The sequence below is a fragment of the Gossypium arboreum genome, chromosome 11 (genome assembly GCF_025698485.1).
Source record: "Gossypium arboreum isolate Shixiya-1 chromosome 11, ASM2569848v2, whole genome shotgun sequence".
Taxonomy (NCBI): Eukaryota; Viridiplantae; Streptophyta; class Magnoliopsida; order Malvales; family Malvaceae; genus Gossypium; species Gossypium arboreum.
Genome location: NC_069080.1, coordinates 33,290,917 through 33,304,214, shown reverse-complemented (window position 1 = coordinate 33,304,214; position 13,298 = coordinate 33,290,917). Strand labels below are relative to the sequence as shown.

The window sequence follows — 13,298 nt, the reverse complement described above, 5'->3', positions numbered from 1 at the left end:
TGATATGGTTGTGTTTTGATGATTTATAGTGGATAATGAATGTTTGATGTGTTAAATATGAGTTTTATTCAATGAATTTTGGTAAAAATGTCAAAAGGGTTAAATTGTGAAAGTTACAAATTGGTCATAAGTGTGTGAATTAGTGAAAATTTGGAGTTGCCATAGAAGAGAAAAATGTTCAGCATGTCTTAAACCTTATAGAAATTGAATAAAAATTAATTTACGAGCATTGAGGCAAAAGTGCAAATATGTAAAAGTTTTGGGGTCAAAATGAAAATTTGTAAAAATATGATTTTTAGACCCATATGAATTTGTGACTGATTGGTAGGCTAAATGTGATGGTATAGATGATGAAAATTGAGACTTGGACCTAGAATGGAAAGAAATCGATTTATGGACGAGTATGTCCTTTTCACATTTGTGGTATCGAGGTAAGTTCGTATGTAAACAATACCATGCTATACATGTATTTAAATGTTATCATTACATGAATTGTACAGATATTAATGTGTATGTAATTAATAGAAATATGATAAGACAAAGCCTTAATAGACGAGGAAAAATCCCGTTTGAACCTTAGGAATAGAATAGGATAAGAGTGACATGTCACTAGGAATTATGAGTCTAGATGACTAGCTCGAGAGTGAGCATCGAAATGTCATGAGATATGAGGTAGCTTTAGCTAAAATTGAAGCACTTATGTGCAAAGGCTTTTCCGAGTATCTAATTAGTATTCCAAGTGTTCAACGGGCAATCCAAGGAAAGAGTTGATGATGGTCTCAATGAGGTAAGTCATTGGTGAGTATGCACTCGAGTTATGTTACGAGTTGTGCAAGTATGTATACTAATCCTATGAGAATGCCTTGATATGTGATGATCTATGATGCATAATATGTGTTCTTACCATGATGGATAAAATGGTGTTGTATTAATATTATGAACAATGATCATGAATGAGTAATTTAGCCTTGACAGATTTGAGTTACTGCAGTAGTGTAACTTTGAAAATACACTAAAAATAGTGGAAAATGAGTTAGAGGCAGAATAAAATATGGGATTAAATCTTAATGAGTCTATTTTCACATGAAAGAAACAGAGGAAGAAAAAGAATTCCATATTGTTTGATATTTGAATTCTTGTGAAACAGGGTCTGGATGAATTTGAGATCCCCTGTTCTAACTTTAGAAATTCACCAAAAATTGTAAAAAAATTATTAAGAGTTATACCTTACATGAATGGATTTATTATTGAGTATATTTTTATGGGAAATAAACAGCATGGTCGTTGGAATTTTGTACAGGGAGAAATTCGGTTTGTAGTGCATAGGGGTCAGAGTGGTCATACCCTAAAATAAGGGAGACTTTAACTAATAAAATGTACTATTTGGCTTAACCAAAAATTCTGGAAATTTTATGGAAGAAAGAAAAATAAGTCTAGTTTCAGGGAAAATTAACAGAACTTAATTCAGAGTTTCGTAGCTCCAGATATAAATAATTTAGTGACCGTTGCTCAGAAAGACAGCTTGTAGTGAACTTGAAAATATGTTGTAAACATTGATAAAACAAGTTAATGAGTTGCTTATTGTTTTCATATGAACTTACTAAGCGAAAACTTACCCCCCCTTCTTTCCCATGTTTTCTAGAGTTTCCAGGTTAGCTCGGGTTGGAGGCCGTCAGAGATATTATCACCCTATCGAGTTAACGTTATCGGAGTAAGTAAATTCAAGTGATTCGAGTCTATGGCATGTATAGGGTTTTAATGTGAGTATGTAATATTATGATTTAGCCAAAGGCATTGGCTTGTTATTAAGGTAGTATTAGTCATGTAAATTGGCCTATGTCAGCTAATGACATTATGGGCCCATATGATTATTCTTATGCATGTATGTTATTATCTCTTGTGATGTGGCTTACAACATGTATACCTAGAGATTGAATTGAGATTCATTGATGAGCTAGTAACTAATGCAGGATTAAGTGATTGGTAAATAGTTAATAATTCTTCATGAATGGTTTGTGATGTAATGATAGTTATGTCTAGTATGTGGTAATGATATGGGCAAATTCTATAATATTTATTGCATAAGAAAATAACTTGAGCATAACATGTTTGTAGATGTTTAAGAGCTCATTTATGCCACGTTGTATGTTATTGGATAAGTATGTATCTATGCATGTGGTGTGAGAGTGACAAAAGGCTTGATAATTAGCCTATTTCTGGCCACACGGTTTGAGCACATGGGCGTGTGAAGCCTTAACGCAAGAGATTTTTCTAAGTTTTTCATGAGTTCTCGATTGGGTCCTGAACCGCCCCGAATGCATGTATTGGGCCTCGTAAGCTCGCATAAGGGACAGATTGCATGTGAAAAGAAAAGTTTTTAATTATTTGAGATTTCATGGCCCTGTTTAGTATGGAAGTGTTAGTAAAAGTCAGGTAGCACCTCGAACCCCGTCCCGGCGTCGGATGAGGGCGAGGGGTGTTACAGTAACAAATTTCATCATAGGGAATGTCGGTCTAGAAGTGAAGCTTGTTTCAAATTAGTTCATTTGACCATTTTCTCAGGAATTGTCCTAAGAGAGTTGAAAAAGAAATAGAACTAGCTCCAAAGCCTAGTAATCCTGTTGTGAGAGGCAGACCACCCCGTCACCTCGATATTGTTAGTGATAGTCGAGGTACTACCAAGGATACAGTAGTTAGATCTGAGGCACAAGCACCTGCAAGAACATATGCTATTCGTGCCAGAGAGGATGCCTCTGCACCAGACGTTATTACTGATACATTTTCTTTACTTGATACTAATATTATTGCATTAATTGATCCAGGTTCCACACATTCATACATATGTACGAACCTAGTGTCTATTAAAAATTTACCTATTGAATTCACAGAATTTGTGGTTAAACTTTCAAACCCCCTAGGCCAGTGTGTTATGGTGGATAAAGTTTATAAGAACAATCCATTGATGGTAAAAGGTTATTGCTTTTCAGCTGACTTGATGTTATTGCCATTTGATGTGATTTTGGGAATGGATTGGTTAACCCAATATGATGCAGTGGTAAATTGTAAGCAAAAATATATTGTATTGAAATATGAGAATGGTGAATTGCTTCATGTTGAACCTGATAAACTAGATGGACTACCTAATGTAATTTCAGCAATATCAGCATAGAAATATGTTAGAAAGGGGTATGATGCTTATCTTGTGTATATGACATTATAGAAAAAATTGGGTCGGTTGTATATCGGTTAGTGTTACCACCAGAACTTGATTGGATTCATAATTTTTTTCATGTGTCTATGCTACGGTAGTATCGATCCGATCCTTCACATGTTATCTCTCCGACAGAGGTAGAGACTCAGCCTAATATGACATATAGTAAAGAATCAATTAAAATCTTAGCTCGGGAAACAAAACAGTTAAGAAATAAAAAAGTAGCTTTTGTAAAAGTTCTTTGGCAACGACATGGTATAGAAGAGGCTACCTGGGAGCTGGAGTATAATATGAGGAAGCAATACCCGAATCTTTTTACTGGTAAAATTTTCGAGGATGAAAATCTCTAAGGGGGAGAGTTGTAACAGCCCATTTTTTTCTGTGAAATCAAAACAGTAGTAACGGGACCACAAATCTGACCCAAAAATAAGGTTTATTTTTATTTCATAATATAGTCTGTATTATAATAGGTGTGAAAATGTTGATACGAAAATTTTATCAATTTAGTGCTTAATTACGAGAATGACTAAATCACATAAAATGCGAAAGTTGAATTCTAGTAGTTATAAGGATTAAATAGTTATGGAATTCAAAACTAGAGGTCCTTATATGGTAATCAGATCATTAAGAATAGTATGTAGATTTTTCTTGGTGACTCATCTATAGAAATATAGAAAAAAGGCAAGGACTAAATTGGAAATAGCAAAATACATAATTAATTAAAAGATGAAAAGAAAAAATATCATCTTATTTTCATCATCTTCAACCTAAAAACACATGGAAACCCTAGGAGAGAGAGAGAAGAAACTTTCAAGGCTTAATTAGGTAAGTTTATTTGTCTCGTTTTTAGTAATTTTGATATTTTTAAAACTGGGATAGTCTAATCTATCTATTTGAGAGATTAATTTGAAAAGTTATCAAGCTATGAAAAGTGGGTCATAGATGTATATGTTGGAAATTAGAAATTTATGATAGAAAATGAAAGATTATTGATATATAAACAATTTTACAAAGTGATTTTGGATGAAAACGTGATTTAGGGACTAAAACGAAAAGTTGTAAAATTTGATGAAAAATTATGAAATTTTAGAAATACATGTGCTGTAAAATTTATAATGGGGCTTTGGTTAGGGACGAAATCAGAATTTATGGAAAAGTTAGATGCAAAACAGTAATTTTTCCTAGGATGTAAATTGAGTCCATTTAAATATGAAATGTGTGAAATTGATGGTTAACTTCATTTATATAGATCCGGACACCACTAATTCAAGGTTAGATCGAGGAAAAGAAAAAGTCTCGGATTATTGGGTAATATGTTATCGTTGATTGTTAAAAACGTGCCTCAGTGAGGCATGCTAAATCATTAAAATGATGATATGATATGTCTTTAAAGTGGTTAAATTTGCGAAAGATTAAGGCAGCAAAAAGGCTTCGAAAATAGCCTTAGTTCTAGCCACACGGGCAGAGACACGGCCATGTGTCTCACCACTGTGGAGGACATGGCCTAGCACACGGGCGTGTGGCCTGGCTATGTGGTTCAATTTGTTTTGTTGACGTCATAAATAGAGAGTTACACGGCCTGAGGACACTGGCATGTGACCCTGTTTCATGAAAATTTTTCTAAGTTTTCCCAAAACTTTCCAAAGTTCTCGGTTTAGTCCCAACCCACCTTTAATGCATGTTTAGAGCCTCGGTAGCTCGTGTAAGGGACATTATGCATGTGATTGAATGTTTTTAATTTAAATGAAATTTATGGCCCGGTTTTATGAAATGGTGTACGTTCAATTCTGATAACGCCTCAAACCCTATCCCGACATCGGATACAGGTAAGGGGTGTTACAATTCTATTCAACGTTCATCCGACTCAAGAATAACATTTTAAATCATATTTCCCAAACAATTTCATATCACCATTATAGTAGTTTAACATCCACTAATACAATAATAATTCATTACGCATTATATATATAATTTTAAACCGAACGAACATACCTGGGTTAAATTGCAGTAGTTGCAGAAGTTCAAGGATTATTCTGCTGCTTTTCCTTTTTCCCGTATATCAACAGAAACTTGATCTAAAATATAATTTATTTCATTTATTAGCTTAAATTTCATATATTAATCAATTTTAAAATTTGTACCCTTCTATTTACAAAAATTACACAATTGCCTCTAACTTTTACACTTTATGTGATTGAGTCCCTTAACCCGAAAATCATCAAATTAACCACGTTTGAAACTCACTATACCAACCAAATTTTTAGGGCTTCTAAACAGTCCCAAAAATACCAAAATTTAATAATTATACCATGAGATTTTAAAATTTTAACAATTTAATTCTTTAACTAAAAATAAATAGAAAATCACTCTACAAAACAATCCAAAATCACAACCAAAGCTTCAAACTCATCATTAACATCAAGAACAATCAATAGTGATCGATGGAAACAATCAAAACTTTTAACAGTTTCAAAACCAAAAGTATGGGTTAGTTGGAACTAATTGTAACGATCTCAAAAACATAAATTCATTAAAAACGGGACTCAAAAACTCACTCATGCAAGGAAATATGCTAGCCGAACCTCCAAGCTTTTTTCTCCTATGGTGTTTTCGTCCAAAATCAAGTAAAATGAAAAAGATGATATTTTCTTTAATTTGTTTTAACTTAACTTCAATTTAATTACAAAATTGCCATTATAACATATTTTACTCAATATTAATTTCAATTATTGTCCACTAACCATTGAGATGGTTTAATTACCTTATCAAACCCTCCTCGTTTAATAAAATAATCAATCGGCCCTAAAACATCAATAGTTTTTAACTTTTCACTTTTTATGATTTATTCCTTTTTTTTTAATTAGTTATCTAAACGTTAAAATTTCTTAATAAAATTTCATACGACCCTAATGACCTCATAACTATTATACAAATAATATTTACAAGCTGACACGTCAAAAAATATAGTCTCAAAACCACTGTTCCCACACCACTAAAAAATAGACTGTTACAAGTAGCTAATCAAAGTTTTAAAGAAATTTAAAAAGGTGATTGGCTGGACCATAGCTGACATTAGAGGTATAAGCCATTTCTTTTGTATGCACAAGATTATCCTAAAGGAAGGCAAAAAAGGTAGAATTGATGGGAAAATGAGACTCAACCCTATCATGAAAGAGGTAGATCGAAAAAAAGTGATCAAATGGTTAGATGTGGGAATTATCTACCCTAGCTAAGATAGTTCATGGGTAAGTCCGGTACAATATGTACCAAAGAAAGGTGGAATTACGATTGTTGAGAATGAATGTAACGAGTTAATCCCGATGAGAACTATCACGAGTTGGAGAATCTATATTGATTACAGAAAATTGAACAAAGCCACTCAGAATGACCATTTCCCATTGCCTTTTATGGATCAGATGTTAGATCGATTGGCAGGTAACAAATATTAATGTTTCTTAGATGGATATTCGGGATAAAACCAAATAATTGTAGCCATATAAGACCAACATAAAACCATTTTTACTTGCCCGTACGGTATGTTTACATTTGGGAGAATGCCTTTCGGTTTATGTAATGCACTGACACATTTCAGCGATGCATGATGGTAATATTTACTGATATGGTAGAAAATTTTTTTGAGGTTTTCATGGATGATTTTTCTATTTTTGGGAATACTTATGATGTTGTTTAAGTAATTTGGCTAAGGTACTAAAAAGATGCGATAAGACAAATCTTATACTTGACTTGGAGAAATGCCATTTTATGGTTAATAAGGGAATTGTCTTGGGGCACAAAATTTCCAGAAACGGGATTCAAGTCAACAAAGAAAAAGTGGATGTAATTGAAAATTTACCATCACCAATCATTGTTAAAGGAGTTTGAAGTTTCTTAGGCCATGTCGATTTTTATCAAAGGTTTATAAAATATATTTCAAAAAACTTTAAACAGTTATGTATGCTGTTAGAGAAACAATTTTTTATTTTGACAAAGCATGTTTAGAAGCTTTTGAGGAATTGAAAAGTCAGTTAATTTCAGCCCCTATAATTGTTACACCTGATTGGAACTCACCTTTTGAGTTGATGTGTGATGCAAGCAATTTTGTTGTTGGAGCTGTGATGGGTCAAAGAATGAGCAAAGCATTTCACCATATTTAATATGCAAGTAGAACTTTGATAGGAGCCCAGCTTAACTATATGGTAACTAAAAAAGAACTATTTGCTATAGTTTTTGCTTTTGACAAGTTACGTTCATATCTTATAGGTACCAAAGTTATAGTATTTACTGACCATTCAGCCATTAAATACTTACTCGCGAAGAAATATGCTAAACCGAGGTTGATTCAATGGATACTCTTACTCCAAGAATTTGATCTTGAGATTTAAGGCAGAAAATATGTTTAGAACCAAGTAACCGATCATCTGTTGAGGCTGGAACAAAACGAGGTAACTCATTCACTTGTTCCAATTAATGGAGACTTTTCATATGATCATATCTTTAAGGTAAGTTGAATTCATGAAATACCTTGGTTTTCTAGTTATGAAAATTATTTAGCATGTTGAATAATTCCTTGAGAAATGACATACCAACACAGGAAGAAATTCCTTCACGATAACCAGTATTATTTTTGGGAGGACCTGTTTTTTTTTTTAAACAATGTGCAAATAACATAATCAGGAAGTGTGCAGTTGGAAATGAAATTGACGAGACTCTTTACCACTTCCATTCATCTCTAAATAGGGGACTCTTTGGTGGTTTCCGCATGGTAGCAAAGATCTTGCAAGCAGGATTCTTTTAGCCTATAATGTTCAAGGATGCATATGCATGTGTAAAAATTTGTGATAGATGCCAAAAGACTGGAAACATATCAAGGAGGAACGAAATGCCCTTCAGAAACATTATAGAAGTAGAGTTATTTGATGTGTGGAGAATTAATTTTCTAGCCACGTTTCCTTTTTCTTATGGTAACAAGTATATCTTAGTAGTTGTCGACTATGTATCCAAGTAGGTTGAAGTGGAAGCATACCCAATGAATGATGCTGAAGTAGCCATGCAATTCCAACATAAGCATGTGTTTACACGGTTTGGGACTCCGAGAGCTATAATTAGCAATGAAGGATCTCACTTCATAAACAAATGGCTTAAGTGGTTGCTTGACAAGTACAATGTGAAACACAAGATTGCCACTGCCTATCATCCACAATCAAATGGGCAAGTTGAACGGGTGAACCGTGAGACTAAAAGAATCCTTGAAAAGATAGTGCGACCTAATGGAAAAGATTGGTCTCGTAGACTCAATGATGCTCTATGGGCATATCGAACTACTTTTAAACATAGTTAGGGATGACTCCTTATCAGTTAGTCTTTGGAAAGTCGTGTCATTTTTCACTTGAGTTGGAGAATAAAGCTCACTAGGCTTTAAAGCAATTAAATTTGGATCTTAAGCAAGCCGGTGACAGAAGGATGTTGCAACTTGATGAGTTAGAGAAGTTGAGGTTATTTCGTATAAGAATTCCAAGATGTATAAATAAAAGACTAAAAGATGGCATGACAACCGTATACAACCTCGTGAATTTTGAGAAAGACAAAAAATATTGTTGTTTAATTCGAGGTTAAGGTTATTTCAGGGAAAACTCAAATCCTGATGGAAAAGACCTTATACCATCTATAAATTTTACCCATATGGAGTGGTAGAATTGTACAACAACAGGGGAGGTACGTTGAGCAAGTTATACCACCTATAAAGTTAGTGGTTAACGTCTCAAATGCTATTGGGGTGGTGAAGTTAAGCAAGTTGAAACCTCGTTCAATTTAATAGACCCTTAATTTTTATTTTTTTTATTTTTAATAAATGACATACTTAGAAATTATTTTCTTGAATTAATACATTAAATTAAGTCTGGCTAAGGAGATTGGAACTTAAGCAGGACCATTTGTGACCCCTCCAACCTTTCCTCAGATATTAATTTGATGTAATTTTTCGAGAATGAATTTTCTAAGTAATCCAAGTGTTTAAATTTTAATTTTAATTTCACAATTTTAATTTTTATTTGTTTATTTTTAATAAGAGGGTCAATTTCACCCAAGTACTAATCAGTTTATTTTTCTAGTTCAGTTTAACCTTTCAGTACAACAAAATAATTACAGTTTGGTCTTGAGATCCAGAACAATGAAGAAGAGAAATTCATCCACTAGGTGTCGTCCATAGGGTCCCAAAAACCCTAATTTTTCCACTACTTTTCCTTTCCCTCTTTACCTTACCGCCTAAGTAATTTCTTGTAGCTAAATTTTTACTACAAATTTGCTCTAATCCATCACTATATAAACCTTTTAATACCATCATATTTTTCACAACCATTTAAGCAACTAGCTTAAACCTTAGCCACCCATTCAATTCCTCTTTATCGTTAGCCTCAAATCCTGAAAATTTTCCCTAATTTTCTTCCCTTGTCGCAAGTCCCTCCTATCGCTGCAACAATATTATTGCCGAAGCAGCCTTGTCGCTGCCATAAGCCCATCGCTGCCACAAGCTCATCGCCGTTGTAAATCCATCACCGTCGTAAACCTTCACCACATACATTTCCAATTTCTTTCCCTTCATTTTGCCAAAATTTTGCCTATTTTACGGGAAAAATCACCATGTCTCGCAAAAGAACTAGATCTTCAAGACTTCTGTCGAAAATCCAATTGTGATTTAAGATGAGGAAACGAGGGAAAATTTTGATTCTATCTTCAAGAATCAAACCATGATGCCACAAAAAATGTCTCAATTTGGAGAGCAATGACAAGATGATTATGTCATTTTCAATTCGAAAGACAATTAATGCTTTAAATTGGGAGCAATTTTGTGATGCACGTTCAATGCCTGATGAAAATCTAGTACAAGAGTTCTATGCCAACTTGACCACGCCAAATGCTAATGAAGTTCTTGTTCGTAAGAAAAAGGTACCCCTTACTTTTAAATCCATTAATGATTTGTTTAACTTGCCTGATATTCAAGAAGATGAGTATCTGCCATGATAAAGAATATCAATTGGGATTTTCTTCGACAAGTTTTTAATGTGGTTACAAATCCAAGATCCCAATGGATTATAAGAAAGTATGGTAGTCATTATTACCGAAGAGAATATTTAAATCTAGTGGCTAATGTATGGTTCTATTTTATTCGATATAGCTTCATGCCTATCTCACATAGCTCCACTATCTAGATGGAATGAATGCTTTTGTTGTATGAAATTATGAGAGAAAGGTCTATCAATGTTGGGAGAATTATTCTCAAGGAGATCCGAGACTGTGCTAGGAAAAAGGATAGAAGTTGGTAACTCTTGAAATGAGTTATATTTTAGGCCTCTAGATGGAATTAATTGTTTGTAATTAAGTAAATACATTAGTATTTTTAGGATAATTTTTGAACATTGCATAGCAAAGCTTGGATTGCGCTATAATGGTCATCATTTATTAATTTTATTTCTTAGGGAAGGAAAAGTTGTGGTTGTGGTTAGACACAAGTGTAGGTGGAAGAAGAGGATGAAGTGGATGCAGAAGGAAAATAATGGAAGTGAAACATTACCGTGGAAAATGGTCAGATTGATTGTCAACACAATTTCCATAGCAATTCCATGAAGATGACTCAACACTTTATCCACGTCACTCTCAGCCAGCTGGACGTGTACCACAAAAAAGACTCTAAAAAAGAGGAGAAACAACAATAATATAAGGATAGAGAAGAAGAAAGAAGAGAATTTGTGTGAGAAGAAAATTGGTGACAATAGTTTTTTCCTCTCTATGGGAGAATTCCAGAGAAAGAAAGTGTAGCAACTTAAGATAGTAGAATACAGACATGAAGAAGGGGGAGAAACAGTTATCCTGGATTCATGTACAATCTAAAGATCAAAGAAATGCTGGAGTGTGGTGAGAATTCCTGCATTTCTGCCTTTATGTTCCTAATTTCTGTGATTCGAACTGATTTGAAAAAGTTGATGAATGATATTATTTTGTTGTTAACTTTTTCACCTATGAACCAAATCTTTTTTGGGTTGGAGTTATTTGGGTGAATGTTTTATCATCTTTAATGCCCGTGATTTGATATTGTCTATGTCACTGTTTCATTCGATTTATGCTTATTTTAAATACATGTATGTAAGATCTAGACATTGTTGATTGTGTGTTGTGTTCTTAAATGTATTTTTAACTCTGAAAAGGTTAAATATACTGGATCTTGAATTTTTTGATGTAAGCGAATACTTGACAGAATATTTGTAACACTCTAGACATAGATGTTGTGAGTTGTACAGTGAAGAAAGTTCATTGTAGTCATTAATCCGAAGTTTTGTAGACATACAGTAACTTAGATTTTTAGCTTAAGATCTACATATCAAAAGAGGCAGGTTATAGTGGTGACTCTCTGAGCAGTTGATTAGATAATATTTTTCCATTGCATTACTTTGATATGAGCATTTCACCTGAATAATTCCAACCCTATTCATACAGCAACAGAATTACTCTTACTTTTCTCTGTAATTTGCCACTACATTTTATTTTTCATATTAATTCTTTGTTTTTAGCACTTAATTACATTAATTCATTATACAAACATCCTATTCAATTTGAGAGTATTTCCTATTATTTAGTATAATCAATAGGATTATAATAACTTACTCAATTTTTTACCAATTTTTTATCCTTATGGAGACGATACTTACTTACCACTTTATTACTTGAATGACGTGTACACTTGCACAATTGCATTAGTTATTTACATGCAACAATTTTTTGTCGCCATTGTCGGGGATTGGTAGCTTTGGTGAAAAGTTGAGTTGTTATTATTCTTGTTATTTTTGTTAGAACAGTTATTTAGTATTTTATTTTATTTTTTAGGTTTGTATTATTGCAAGAGAAGAAGTATTCAAGAGGATACAGAACATTGTTTTGATCCTGAAATTGAAAGGACATTAAGGCGAAGAAGAAAAGAGTTAAGAGAAATGTAGAGAATTAGAAATGATCCAATCATAGAAGATCCAATACTTCAGAATGAAAGGAATGCTGATATTCCTCAAATCATAGATGACAGAGATAGGCCCATCAGTGAACATGTAGTGCCTATTTTGGATTATTTAAATCCAGGAATTGTTAGGCCACATATTCAAGCTCAACACTTTGAATTAAAACCAATAATGTTTTAGATGCTGCAAACGGTAGGGCAATTTAGTGGTTTACCTACTGAAGATCCAAGATTGCACTTGAGACTTTTCCTTAAAGTCTGTGACTCTTTCAAGTAACAGGGTTTCCCTGAAAATGCCTTAGATTAAAATTGCTCTCTTATTCATTGCGAGATCGTGCCAGATGATTGTTGAATCCATTACCATCAGGTACGTTAGCATCTTGGAATGAATTGTGTCAGAGATTTTTGCTTAGGTACAATCCTCCCAACATGAATGCTAAGCTTAAGAACGACATTACATCATTTAGGCAATCAAAAGATGAAACATTATATGAAGCAGGGGAGCGTTTCAATGAACTAATTTGAAAATGCTCGATGCATGATTTTCAACATTGGAAATAGATGGAAATGTTCTACAATGGATTAAATACTTATACGCGAATAGTGGTGAGTGCTTCCGCTAATGGAACGTTGTTTGACAAATCCTACAAAGAAGCATACGAAATTCTGGAAAGAATAGCAAACAATGATTATTAGTACAAAACTACCAGAGTTGGCACTGGTATAAGAGTTGTTGGAGTAATGGAACTTGATACGATTACATCTTTAATAACTTAGGTATCATCTTTAACAAATATGATTAAAACTCTTAAAAGATGCTCTGCAGTGCAGGAGATGATGGTTGCAGAACTAGCATGCGTATACTGTAGAGAAGATTATGTTTTTAATGAATGCCTATCCAATCCAGCCTTTGCATATTACATGGGGAATTTTAATCGTAGCAACAACAATTCCTACTCCAACACATACAATCCAAGGTGGAAACAACATCCAAATTTCAACAACAATTCCTACTCCAACACATACAATCCAAGGTGGAAACAACATCCAAATTTCAACTGGAGTAACTAAGGAATGGGAAATGCCAAC

At 33.5% G+C, this 13,298-nt stretch overlaps 1 long non-coding RNA gene and 1 other non-coding gene across 2 annotated transcripts; one reads left to right on the top strand and one right to left on the bottom strand.

The window, feature by feature from the left end:
- The first annotated feature begins 348 nt into the window (after positions 1 to 348).
- On the top strand, positions 349 to 1,998 carry LOC128284261 (uncharacterized). The gene is made up of 2 exons (XR_008274647.1): positions 349 to 431; positions 1,643 to 1,998. It is a non-coding gene; the product is annotated as an uncharacterized LOC128284261 (long non-coding RNA).
- Positions 1,999 to 12,647: 10,649 nt separating this feature from the next.
- LOC128285008 (small nucleolar RNA R71) lies at positions 12,648 to 12,754 on the bottom strand. Its single transcript, XR_008275424.1, has one exon. It is a non-coding gene; the product is annotated as a small nucleolar RNA R71 (small nucleolar RNA).
- Between the last annotated feature and the right edge of the window lie 544 nt (positions 12,755 to 13,298).